Source organism: Caretta caretta, chromosome 11 (assembly GCF_965140235.1).
Source record: "Caretta caretta isolate rCarCar2 chromosome 11, rCarCar1.hap1, whole genome shotgun sequence".
Classification (NCBI taxonomy): Eukaryota; Metazoa; Chordata; order Testudines; family Cheloniidae; genus Caretta; species Caretta caretta.
Window position 1 is genome coordinate 17,892,394 of NC_134216.1, and position 13,934 is coordinate 17,906,327.

The window sequence follows — 13,934 nt, forward strand, 5'->3', positions numbered from 1 at the left end:
AAAAAGGAAGAAAATGGTGGAGAAAATAAAGAAGAGGGGAGAGACTGGCAACGAGAGGAGAAAAGGAAGACAGAAAAAGAGGGCAAGAAGGGGCTTGTGGCTATTCCAAGATATTGGGAGAGCTAACACCAACTCAGCGTATGAACTTGAGCAAGTCATGTCACATCTCTGCACCTCATCTGTAAAAGGGAGAGTGTAATCTTTACATCTCAGGAAAGTGAAAGTGCCTTAAAATTCTAAGATGGAAGGTGGCTTGAGTGAATTTGGGAGTTGCCAATGCACAAATCCATTGCAAGAGATGCTTCAGCTAATGAAAGGCTGGGGAGCCTCCGAAGGATGGGAAACATGGTAGCAGCAGAGTGCCCTGAGCCAACTCTCCCCCCAGCTTCAGTGGATTACACCAGTTGAGGATTTGGCCTCCTAGTATCCCAGTGGGCCAAACCTATTCATGTATGCATCCCCAGAGCCAGCATATGTTAAGGGGAGCATTTGAGATAAGGTAAGGTGAGAAGCTTGCAGACAGTCCCTGCTTTTGTGCAGTCTGTGGTGGAGATGTGAATTTGCAGATGGCTTCTAGTTGCACCCTTATTGGACACAGTCCTTTATTGATCTGGCAATTGGTGGACCATGTCTAGTTGGACTAGATTATTGTACATGATACAATCAGGCAGCCTGATACTTTGCAGATGTTTGTTTCTTAGGCTTGATGGCTGTGCACTCTCCCCGACAGTACTTACACTCGCAGTTTGCGAGCAATCTTTGGTAACTTGATGTTCTCTGTTGGTCCCATAAACGATCATAGAATCTCAGGAGATCATCTAGTCCAAACCCCTGCCCAAAGCAGGACCAATCCCCAATTTTCCCCCCAAATCCCTAAATGGCCCCCTCAAGGATTGAACTCACAACCCTGGGTTTAGCAGGCCAATGCGCAAACCAGTGAGCTATCCCTCCTCACTCACCTTGTCTCTCGAGATCTGATAAAATCTGAGGGGCTCGCATGAAAACTAGCTCCCTTGCTCCTGCGGTCTGCCTGTGCACGGTCCCGGCGCGCGGGGTGTGTGGTTTGCAGATGCTCCCTTGTCGTCTGTGCTCCCGCACGGGCAGCAAGCAGCTTGCAGACGCTCCCTTGCTGTGCGCGCTCCCGGCCGGACGTGCACTTTGCAGACACTCCCTTGCGGTGCACGCTCCCTGGCGGACGTGCACTTTGAAGACGCTCCTTTTGCTGTGCGCGCTCCCGGCCGGACGTGCACTTTGCAGATACTCCCTTGCGGTGCACGCTCCCGGCCGGGGGCGTGCACTTTGCAGACGCTCCCTGCTCGCCAGCCTCCCTGACCCCGCCGCCTCGCTCGCCGCTCCCAGGTGCCGGCCCCAGCTGTGGCGCCGCAGCTGCTCCCCGCCGCAGCGCACTGGTGGCCCCGGCGGACGATGGGCGATGGGCTCGGCCCGGCGCGGAAGGAGGTGAGCGGCGCGCGGGGGTCCCTGCCCATCCCCGGCCGGGCGGGAGCGGCGAGCTCGGGCTCCCTGCGGACAGCGGGGGGGGGGGAGGGGGAGCGGCACGACACACAGCGCCCCTGTGCCGGGGGGACACACGGCACTGACACAGCCCCTCACACACACAGCATCCCTGTGCCGGGGACGGACACACACACACACACACAGCGCCCCTGTGCCGGGCGGCGGGGGACTCGGACACACACACACACACACACCCTGTGCCGGGCGGGGTGGGACTCGGGGACACACACACACACACAGAGCGCCCCTGTGCCGGGCGGCGGGGGACTCGGACACACACACACACACACACACCCTGTGCCGGGCGGGGTGGGACTAGGACGGACACACACACACACACCCTGTGCCGGGCGGGGTGGGACTAGGACGGACACACACACACACACCCTGTGCCGGGCGGGGTGGGACTCGGACGGACACACACAGAGCGCCCCTGTGCCGGGCGGCGGGGAACACACACACACACCCTGTGCCGGGCGGGGTGGGACTCGGGGACACACACACACACAGAGCGCCCCTGTGCCGGGCGGCGGGGGACTCGGACACACACGCACCCTGTGCCGGGCGGCGGGGGACTCGGACAGACACACACAGCGCCCCTGTGTGGGGAGGAATGGGACTCAGACACACATACACACACAGCGCCCCTGTGCCGGGGGGGGGGGGAGGGAGGGACTCGGGGACACACACAGAGTGCCCTTGTCCCGGGGGGCGAGGGGGTGGTGGTGGTGGTGAAAGTACACCACACGCACACACAGCGCCTATGCGGACACACACACAGCTTCTGTGACGGGGGTGGGCTACACAAGCACATACACACACACACACACCCTGTGTCCGGAGGTGGGGGGGACGGACGGGACACAGGCACAGAGCCCCCGGGGCGGGCACAGAGCGCCTGTTGGGGATGGGCACAGAAACAGAGCACCTGGGGGGGGATATGGGACACAGCGCCTGGGAGGGGGCAGGACCACACAGACACACACACGGAGCCCCTGTGCCCTGAGGGGGACGGACAGGGGCACACACGGAGCCCCTGTGCCCTGAGGGGGACGGACAGGGGCACACACGGAGCCCCTGTGCCCTGGGGGGGATGGACAGGGGCGCATACAGAGCCCCTGCGCCAGAGGGATGGCACACACAGAGCCCCTGTGCCCTGGGGGGACGGATGAACACTGGGACTCGGGCACACACGGAGCCCCCGTGCCCTGGGGGGATGGACACGGGCACACACGGAGCCCCTGTGTCGTCTGAGTGGGAGGCGGACACGGGCACGCACGGAGCCCCCGTGCCCTGGCGGGGCGGACACGGGCACGCACGGAGCCCCCGTGCCCTGGCGGGGCGGACACGGGCACGCACGGAGCCCCCGTGCCCTGGCGGGACGGACACGGGCACGCACGGAGCCCCCGTGCCCTGGCGGGACGGACACGGGCACGCACGGAGCCCCCGTGCCCTGGGGGGACGGACACGGGCACGCACGGAGCCCCTGTGTCGTCTGAGTGGGAGGCGGACACATGCGCACATGGAGCCCGTGTCGGTGGTGGGGACGGACCGGACACGCGTGCACGCAGAGCCCCTGTGTCGTCCGTGGTGGGGGTAGGAGAACACGGACATATGCGCACATGGAGCCCCTTTGCTGGGGAGTGGGGAAATGGGCACGGACACACAGAGCCCCTGTGTCTGGGGGAAGGACATGCGCACAGGGTGCCCCTGTACCAGGGGGATGGGGTGGCAGTGGGCAGACTCACACCACCCATGCGCCCAGCAGGGGGAGGGCAGGGGGGTTCAGGATACATGCATAGCCCCTGCGTGGGATAGGGAGACACACAAGCCCCTTTGCCTGGAGTGGGGGTGGATGATGCACACATCTCCTGTGCTTAGGCGGAGTCGGGGACACACACAGCCACTGCGCCTGTGCTGGGGCACACATACACACACAGTTCTGCACCGGTGGTGTGAATGTGCGCACTACCCCAAGTGGCGGGTGTGGGCGGCACAGCTGGTGCACAGCCTCCTGTCCCCGTGTGCCTCGCTCGCTCGCTCACTCTCAGCTCCTGCCTCTCTGCATGGAGGGGCATACACCCCTTGCCTCTTTGTGGGTGGGGTGGAGCCCCAGCCTCTCTCCTCTACCCTTGCCTTTGTGCGGCGGGACAGCTGCTGTCTTTTCTAACCACTGTGTCTGTACTGGGAACATACAGCTGTTCCAGCCCCTTTCTCTGCCAGGAACAGCGTACCTCTTTGAGCTAGTGGCCACATGCTGCCATCCCAGTTATCCAGGGGACTCTTCAGAGTTGCTTCTAACCATGCCCTCTGCTCCTGAAGATCTATACCAGCTGGCTACTAAGCTGTGGTCTTCTTGCCTTTCTAAGCAGTATTTTTAAGGTGTTTCTGTGGCTGTAAATGCTGTAAAGTCTTTCTTGTGCAGGCTATCTTCATCACACTAACCATATATAACACCCTGTAATTCTCCAGCCCCCCTGGGTGACCAGTGACCTAACTGCAGTGTGTTATTGAGGGCAGGTGTAGAGTTGAGCAAAGTATTGTTCATGCCAAGTCTGTTGGGGACAGAGTGTTTAATAGAGCTGTGTGAAAATCTTGGAATAAACACCCCAAATCTGGTAGAGTTCACTGGGGTTTTGTTACAAACCTAAAGAATCATTTTGAACAGTCATATGCATGGATGGTGCTTTAAGAAAAATGTGAAAAGACAGGTCCTTTCCACAAGGAGCTTAACAGTAATTCAGACGTAAGGCAGTCAAGGATGACAAATAAACAGTATGGGGAGGACAAATGTTTCAATAGCAAAAGATGAGATATGCTTATGTTACAGAGACCAGGTTTGATACGAGATTTACTGTGCTGTGTAAGTCTTTTAGATTAACTGGCAGGTCAGCTGTGGTTTGGGGTGAGTTTTGGTTTATGTCTTGCACTTCTTTCATTTTCCTCCAAACTGGAGGAGTATGTAAATTTCAGGATGTGAAACTGTTAAAAGCAAAGGAGTACTTGTGGCACCTTAGAAACTAACCAATTTATTTGAGCATGAGCTTTCCTGAGCTACAGCTCACTTCATCAGATGCATACTGTGGATTCTGCAGTTTCCACAGTATGCATCCGATGAAGTGAGCTGTAGCTCACGAAAGCTCATGCTCAAATAAATTGGTTAGTCTCTAAGGTGCCACAAGTACTCCTTTTCTTTTTGCGAATACAGACTAACACGCTGTTACTCTGAAAACTGTTAAAAGGTTCATTCAAACTGCTGTGATCCATGCTAGCCAAGTTTTGTTTTCCCTTGGTTTGTTTAGTGTTTTTTGCTATGGATGCAATTAATTTTGTTTCAGATTGGACATTACAGTACCCTTTGTTTTCCTGGTTCTGTATTGTGCACGTAAATCTCCCACTAAAACCTATGGAAATGCTAAATATGCAGGGAATGCAACATTAGGCCTAATGTGAGCATTTGTACCTTTCAGATATAGATCAAATAAGGTTATTTTTCTGCACACTTTAGAGTTTTTCTGACTAATTTTTTGGCAGGTACTTTATGTACAAACATGTAATATTCAGTCTGATGTGGAAATAAATTTGAGGGGAAATTCTAGTTATTTTCATTTTAGAAAATGAGGCATTGTTCAAAAGGTTCCCCCCCCCCCCTTGTTTTTTTCAATAAAAATTCCATCAGTGTTAATATGTAGGTTCTAGTCAGGCACTATCTTGCAAGTACTGAATACAGTCCCTTTAGTGCCCAGATTTTCCCCTTGCAGGCTGATGGGAGCAATTATGGTCAATGAACTTCAAAGTAGAAACCTTCTCAGTAGCCTAGACAACTCCATCGTTAGTTTATCATGTCAGAAATCCCTTAAGATAGGGATTTATTCCCGAGGCTGAAGTCATTCAAGTGTATATTACATCCAAAAAACTATGCTGAAAGAATTTTACGGTTGCAAAGTCAGCTACTCAGAAGTTAGGAAATCTGAGAGTTAAGGTTGCCTGTGCAACCTTAATTCAGCTTGCTTGTGCACATACATTATGATACAATCTTCATTACATAATCACATGCCATTTTTCCCCCCACGTGACCCCAGCCTCATTCTCTGAGCGAGTAGTTATTTGTGTTCAGAGCGCAGTTCCAATTCACTTGAGTGGAACTTGCTGAGTGCTCAGCACTCCTGCAAATCTGGCCCCAGGTGTCTCGCACTGGACACCTAGAAAACTAGGACTACATAGTTAGTGGCCAGCTGTGAACATTGTGGTTTAAATGAGTTGCCCAGCATCACACAGGAGCTCCAGTTTTACAGGTGGCATTCAACTTTCTTAATCAGGAGACTGTCCTGTTTTTTGATGCAGTCCCCTGCCTCATTCACTACACATCATCCAGCTTCTGACACAAATGATGTAGGGGTCCTGTTGACAACAGCCTCTTTGACTACATGACTCTGATTCATCCCCAAGCAGTTCCATCCTGTCCACTGAATGAAATGGGGGTGACCTGTGTTTAAGCAATAGTGTTTGATCGTATCTTAAAGACTGTAAAGGGACTGAATTAAGGTTACACAGCCAGCCTTAATTCTGGCATTTCCCAGTTTTTAGTGCATTTCTGTGCAATTGTAACACTCTTTTAATGCAATTTTTCTATCTAATATTTAATATAATATGTGTATGCATATAGATTTAGAATACTACAAACTGCTGTAGTAAAGCTATTGCCTGTGTTTATTGATAAAATACCCTTTCTCCTGTCTAGTAACAAACAAACAAACATTGAGGCAGTACTTATGTTGCTGCACACAGAATTAAAATGCAAAAAACACCTAAATTGTGCAAAAGCCACTGTAATGTGATTTTTCAGAAAAGAGGGGTGGTCATAATGAGAGAAAAACAATAAAACCTCTGGAAAAAGGAGCTTTTTGGGGTTATTTTTTGGAAGAGGGCTGAGCGGGGGGTTCCTAAGGATATGTCACACAATACTGACCACTTCAGGGAAAGCTGTCACCTGCATACTTAAGGTGTTGTGGGTGGTTGCAGCTGGGTGGTTCATGTTCCTGAATACAGAAAAAAGGAGGTGCAAACCGGGTAAGTGATTATCAAGTGCTTCACCTCTGCAGAACTTGCATGGACATGTGGCTTGAAGATGAATTTTGTTGGCTTTGTTACTCCCATCCCCCTTTCTCATGTAATGTACTCCATTTTTTTCATCCTTTTATATGTGGATTTGGGACTCTGGGAAGGGGCTAGCTTGAAAGCCTGGGGCTGAATTTGCCTATCCACAGAAGAGGTATAGTACAGGCAGTGGCAGCGGCAGCTCATATTTCCTGACCCAAAATTAACCTGAAACCTGACTTAGGGATTTCTTTCTGTTGGTGGGAGGATATTTCATTTTCTGTATACATTCAAATCTGGGGTCTCTGCTAAGTCTGGCAAGAGTGGTAGTTGATGGTTTTTTTGTATGTGGATACCTGTTTGCTAGAAAATCAACGGAGACTAACTCATTTCACAGCAAGCACTGTCGTTTTTATCACTTTCAAAGTAGTGTCTCTGTTTCAAAAAGTCACTAAACATTACGGTAAAAACAGGGGAGGACTAGATGGTTCCTGGTATTTGTAATTGTAAATTGAACCATTTATCTGTCCGTCATTGATATGAATCCAGTCTTGGTTGGTAATGAAATGTTACTATCTGTTGTGGCTTTTGTGGCTTGTGAATTTGGTGGGTCTCTGGTTCCTAGTGAACTACTGTATTTATCACAAAAACACAGATGGACCCATTATTGGCAGTCTCAGCAGAAAGGCCAAAGATTGAATGAATGGGCTGTGGGAACTGTCTCAAATCTTATCTGGATTTTCCATGGTATGTGGGAAACTTGCATTGCCACATCCTGTGCTATACCTTTCTGAAATAAATGAAGCAGTTAGTTTTCAGGGCTGCCCACATCACTTCCTTCTTCAGCAGTAAATTTGTGTGTGCGTGCGAACACCCTCCCCACACCCCTTTCTGTATGATAGAATAGGATTAAATAAGTAAAGCTCACTCCTTCGTCTCTGCAAGATAAATCCTTTTTGCTGCCTGAGGGGGAGCCAGCTCTCTCAGGCTTGACTGAAAGAATATTGAAAGTAAAGACAGTGATTGAATGCTTAATGTGAGTTAAATCAGAATCATTGGACTTCCAGAAATTGATTGTCTGAAACTGAATAAGGAACTAGCAACACTGAGGACAGATTATCTAAAATCCTTAATCTGTTTTGTAAAGTAGAATCTTCAGAGGCATATTTTAGGAGACTAAGGAAATCATAATAGCCAAAGTAGATATTTATGTGACCTGCATGTGTGAATGGGTATATAATGAAGACAATTGTTGCTTTTGGGGATCATTTTTTTTTCTCTTGATACCCTGATGTTTCTCTTTGGTGAAATTGAGCAAATACACAATTTCAGGAGCCTCTTCTGATTTTCTTAAAATCTTGAAAGCATTTCTCTTTAAATGATTCAGATTTCCTTATGTGCAGCAGCAGAATTTTCGGTTGATTTATCTCCTGACGCCATTCTAATACCAAGGGAGTAGTATGTAACTTTTCTCCACATGTTGGCCCAAAATTGCAATACAACAATATAATCATTTGGCACATATATTGTCTTTCATTTAATAATTTTACTATCAACAGTAGTGTGCAAAGTTCTTTACAGACTGGTATGAATCCGAGGTCCATGCCCTCAACAGCTTGCATTATAGGGCTATGTCTGCATTTGAAGCTGGGGATGTGATTCCCGACTTGCATAGATACACTTGTGCTAGCACCAATGAACTAAGTGCTCTAAAATAGTAGTGTAGTAGGGGTAACAAGTGCAGTGGTGAGTGCAGTGCAGGCTAGCCATACCAAGTACATTCATACCCACAAAATAAATAATGCAGCTCCAAAAAAGTATGTGGTAAAAATGGAGAGATCTAGATTCTAGCAGAATCCTTATTCATGCATGTGTGTCCAAAATAGTCACAGAATTCACCATGGCTTACTCTGCTTCCAGAGCAGGTTGCAATGGTGCTCCAAAGGAGGCCCTGAAAGGGATGTCACGTTATTCTCCCTAGAGAGTGACGTTGCTGAACCAGTGCTAATCTGATAGCTGTGAAGCTGATGGGGAAACTCCTTTTCTGTAATCAATTTAAGTGGTGTCATGCTTCCATTTCCAAAATGGCACTGAGAGATGATCATGGAATTTTTTCTCTGCTTCTGGGCAGAGTGGCTTTGGAGTCCAGTGTTTAGTCTGTCCACTCATGTGGCAATATAGTATCTGTGTGTTTCCCAAGTGTTGAAAAATAGAAATAACAATTTCTTTCCTTTCAACAGTCTATGAGAAGTGGTTCAGTTACTGAAGTATTTGCTTGTGTATGAGAAAAACTAATCATAGACTCATACACTTCAAGGTCAGAAGGGACCATCATGATCATCTAGTCTGACTTCCTGTACATTGCAGGCCACAGAACCTCACCCACCCCACTCCTGAAATAGATCCCTAACCGCTGGCTGAGTTACTGAAGTCCTCAAATCATGGCTTAAAGACTTCAAGTTTTAGAGAATTCACCATTTACACTAGTTTAAACCTGCAGGTGACACATGCTGCAGAAGAAGGTGAAAAATTTCCAGGGCCTCAGCCAATCTGACCCAGAGGAAAATTCCTTCCTGACCCCAAATATGGTGATCAGTTAGACGCTGAGGATGTGGGCAAGACCGACTAGGCAGATACTACAGAGGATTCTTTCCCAGGTAACTCAGAGCCCTCCACATCTAGTGTCCCATCTCCAGCAGTTGGGGATTTTTACTACTGGCAGTCGCCAGTGGGCCACATGCCATTGCAGGCGGTCCCATCTACCATCCCCTCCATAAACTTATCAAGCTCAGTCTTGAAGCCGGTAAGGTTTTTTGCCCCCACTGCTCCCTTTGGAAGGCTGTTCCAGAACGTCACTCCTCTGATGGTTAGAAACCTTTGTCTAATTTCAAGCCTAAACTTGTTGATGGCCAGTTCATAGCCATTTGTTCTTGTCTCAACATTGGTGCTTAAGTTAAATAACTCCTCTCCCTCCTAGGTATATATACCTCTAATGTATTTATAGAGAGCAGTCATATCTCCCCATAGCCTTCTTTTGGTTAGGATAAACAATCCAAGCTCTTTGAGTCTCCTCTCAAAAGGCAGGTTTTCCATTCCTCGGATCATCCTAGTAGCCCTTGTCTGCACCTGTTTCAGTTTGAATTAGTCTTAAACATGGGAGACCAGAATTGCATACAGTATTTCAGATGAGGTCTCACCCGTGCCTTGTATAATTGTGCTTACACTTCCCTGTCTCTACTGGAACTGCCTACTAGGACTGCATTAGCCTTTTTCATGGCCGCATCACACTGATGGCTCGTAGTTCATCCTGTAATCAACCAAAACATCCAGGTGTTTCTCCTCCTCTCTCACTTCCTACTGATACACCCCCTTTTTATGCTAAAACTTCTAAAATGCATGCCCTTGCACTTTCCACTATTAAATTTCATCCCATTTCTATTGCTGCATTTTACAAGGGCATCCAGATCTTATTGTATGATCGGTCCTCTTCCGTATTGGCTATACCTCCCAACTTTGTGTCATCCACAAATTTTATTAGTGCATACTCACTTTTTGTGCCAAGGTCAGTCATAAAAATGTTACTTAAGATTGATCCCAACACCTCCCTCCAGTCTGACAGTTCACTTTCCAGTATGACCTGTTGTAGTCACCTCTTTAACCAGTTCCTTATCCACCTTTCAATTCTCATATTAATCCCCATATTCTCCAATTTAACTAATAATTTCCCATGTGGACCTGTATCAAGTACCTTACTGAAATCCAGGTAGATTAGATTTACTGAATTTCCTTTGTTTAAAATTCAGTTATCTGCTCAAAGAAGGAGATCAGGTTGGTCTGGCACGATCTACCTTTTGTAAAACCATGTTGTATTTTATCCTGATAACTTTTCAACCGTATGTCCTTAACTACTTCTCTTTCAAAATTTATTCCAAGACCTTGCATAGAATTGAGGTCAAACTAACAGGCCTGTAATTTCCTGCATCACATTTTTCCCCTTTCTTAAAAGTAGGAGCTATATTAGCAATTCTCCAGTCATAGGGTACGACCTATGAGTTTACAGATTCATTAAAAGTCCTTGCTATTGGGCTTGTAACTTCATATACCAGTTCCTTTAATATTCTTGGATGGAGATTATCCAGGTCCCCTGATTTAGACCCATTAAGCTGTTTGAGTTTGACTTTCACCTCAGATATGGTAATATCTACCTCTATATCCTCATTGCCATTAGCCACCCTGCCACTACCCCTTAACTATTCATTAGCCTCATTAAAAACTGAGGCAAAGTATTTGTTTAGGTGTTGGACCATGCCTAGATAATCTTTAATCTCCATCCCATTCTCAGTGTTTCATGGCTCCACTTCTTTCCTTGTCGTCTTACTTATATGTAAGGCTGCGATTCTTTCACAGAGGTCAGGGAAGTCATGGATTCTGTGACTTTCCGCAACCTCCTTGACTTCTGCAGCGGCTGGTGCAGCTGACTTCAGGGCCACCCAGCTCTAGGGTCAGCTGTTTGGGTGCCCCATGGCTAGCCACACTAGCGGCTGCTGGAGCAATCTGGGACCAGCTGCTCTGGTGGTCCCCGGGGCCAGCCGCTGCTCAGGTGACCCTAGACAGCTGGCTCCAGCAACTGTGCGAGCAGCGGCCGATGCAGCTGCCTAGGGTCACCTGGGATTGGCCGAGCAGCAGTCTTGGGAGCGGCCCTGGGGCCAGCTGCATTGGCCGCTGCTCAGGCAGCCCTGTGTAGCTGGCTCCGGGGAGCACCCGAGTAGCAGTCCTGGGGGTGCCCTGGAGATCACCTGAGCAGCCGCAGTCCCAGAGCGGCTGGAGCATCGGTTCTGGGGGACAGTCAACCCCCAGCATTGGATCAGGGGCCCCCCCGGAGCAGCAGGGCCCCAGAATTAGAGATTTAGTCACTGGCATTTTTGGCAAAAGTCATGGACAGGTCATGGACTGTGAATTTTTATTTATTGCCTGTGACCTGTCCATGACTTCTACCAAAAATACCTATGACTAAGTATTAGGTTCTATAGCCATATAAGTAAGGCTTTCTCTGTAGGTTCTTATGTTCCCACCTACCATCAAAGTTGTGTGTGTCTTTATGAAGGGAACTTTAGTCACAGAAATTTGGCTTGCATTTAATTGTGAAAGTGGGTAGTTCCATCATCATTTTTGTGTCTTGTTGGAATGGAAGTAAGTTCTGCCATCTAGGTCCAGCTCCTGTAAAGGTTCTATCTCCCTTGCTCTTTTTACATTCCCAAATTCCTGGAGAAAGGCTTTTACTATTGAAGCAAATGACAAAACTTCCTTTGATTTTAGGAGGACCAGGCCTTCAGTCAGAACTTTTACTTTTTACAAAAAAGAGGAAGCTTTATTTAACATATAGATTTCATTACCCTCCTTCTGTATCCTAGATGGGGAACGCCATGGACCTTTATTGGTAGAAAAGCCTCCTTTTTAATTTTATGAACTCCCATGTTGCCTTGTGCATCTTCGTAACTTAGTTTACCACATTTCATTTATCAATGTCTATCAATGTGATATATGCCATCATGTGCCAGCAATGCCCCTCTGCCATGTACATTGGCCAAACCAGACAGTCTCTACGCAAAAGAATAAATAGACACACATCTGACATCAGGAATTACAACATTCAAAAACCAGTAGGAGAACACTTCAATCTCCCTGATCACTCAATAACAGACCTAAAAGTGACAATTCTTCAACAAAAAAACTTCAAACACAGACTCCAACATGAAACTGCAGAACTGGAATTAATTTGCAAACTGGACACCATCACATTAGGCCTGAATAAAGACTGGGAGTGGTTGGGTCATTACAAAACGTAAACCTAATTTCCCTCATACTAATTTCCCCCTACTGTTACTCACACCTTCTTGTCAACTGTTTGAAATGGGCCACTCTCATTACCACTACAAAAATTATTTTTCCTCCCTTGGTATCCTACTGTTAATTGAATTGTCTCGTTAAACTGACCTCACAGTTGGTAAGGCAACTCCCATCTTTTCATGTATTTATACCAGATCCTGTATTTTCTACTCCATGCATCTGATGAAGTGGGTTCTAGCTCACGAAAGCTTATGCCCAAATAAATTTGTTAGTCTATAAGGTGCGACAAGGACTCCTCAATATATACCGTCTATAACTGTGTTCTGATTACACTTCACTGGTGTATCCTTATAATGGAGAGGTATTGTGACCTCTTCTTGTTCCTTCTTCCAGGGAATCAAGTTCAGCAGCTATTTCAGTTGTTTATTACTGCCTCCTTTCTGTTATCTGTAAGAATAAATCTTGCTAACCACCCTAAACTTAAGAAATTGGCATGGGAAACTCTTACACTCTACTTAGCTGGAGGCCTCACCATACTTATGTATGTGTGATTGCAGTCTGTTCACTACTGTACTGATTCTTAAGGCTTCTACTTTTCTGCATTTGAGGTAGCCTAGTGTTGTTCCTCTTGGGTGTTTCCTCAGTTGTTTTCTAAACAATTTCTCCTTTTTCATATTTTGTCTCCGTTGATTTATAACATTATTATCTAGGATGTTAAATGGCCCAGTTAAGATGGAAATAAGTGAACATATAATGAGACCGGTACAAGAGGTGATCTCTTTTGACAACCTCCTGTGTTGAGATCATCCTAAAGCGTCCTCAAATACAATTATGACAATTCTGTTTGTGGAAAAAGCTTTTCTCTGTCCTTTGTTGCTTAAGGTAAATTCTACTTATTTTGTGACTGTGAAGAAGTTCAGTGGTTTCTATGGGTTGATTTTTCTGAGGTCATTCTCCCCATTCCTTTGCTTCCAGGTAAGCATTTTACTACCTGAAGTATGTGCACCCCAGCTATGCAACAACCCTCTCTCATGCAGTCCCTCTGACTTCAAGGCCACTACTTATGTGAACAATGATCTCTTGAAAGAGTCAGAGTTGCAGGGATTTTAGAGTTATTCTACTCTCTCATGATACATCTGGGAGAATATCTTGAATATCAAATATTCCACATGATTACATTTCTCTGTTCTTTCTCCACTATCAGGAAAGATCTTTCTCTTGGTGATATCCGTCATTATGGGAGATGCTTTTATATGCTGTTCTAGATTCCTTTTTTGATAGACTGTCTTTAATCAACTGTGTTTCATTAGACATGCAAGTCCTGTAAGGGCATGATATCTGGCTCAAGGCAATCTGACAACTAGTGCTTACTTCACTGAACATAAGTCTGATTCTCATAATTCATTTGCTAAAACCTAACACTTTCTTTTTTTCTAAGTAGACTTTCAATAACTTACATGAGTCTATCTCAATTT

At 47.1% G+C, this 13,934-nt stretch overlaps 1 protein-coding gene across 4 annotated transcripts in view; it reads left to right on the forward strand.

The window, feature by feature from the left end:
* Nucleotides 1–1,264: 1,264 nt before the first annotated feature.
* Nucleotides 1,265–13,934, forward strand: part of MGAT5 (alpha-1,6-mannosylglycoprotein 6-beta-N-acetylglucosaminyltransferase) — a 232,371-nt gene continuing 219,701 nt past the window's right edge. For all 4 annotated transcript variants that reach the window (XM_075117780.1, XM_075117781.1, XM_048869222.2 and 1 more), the window contains exon 1: nt 1,265–1,458. The gene's annotated coding sequence lies outside the window, so the exon portion shown is untranslated. The remainder of the gene's footprint in view (nt 1,459–13,934) is intronic.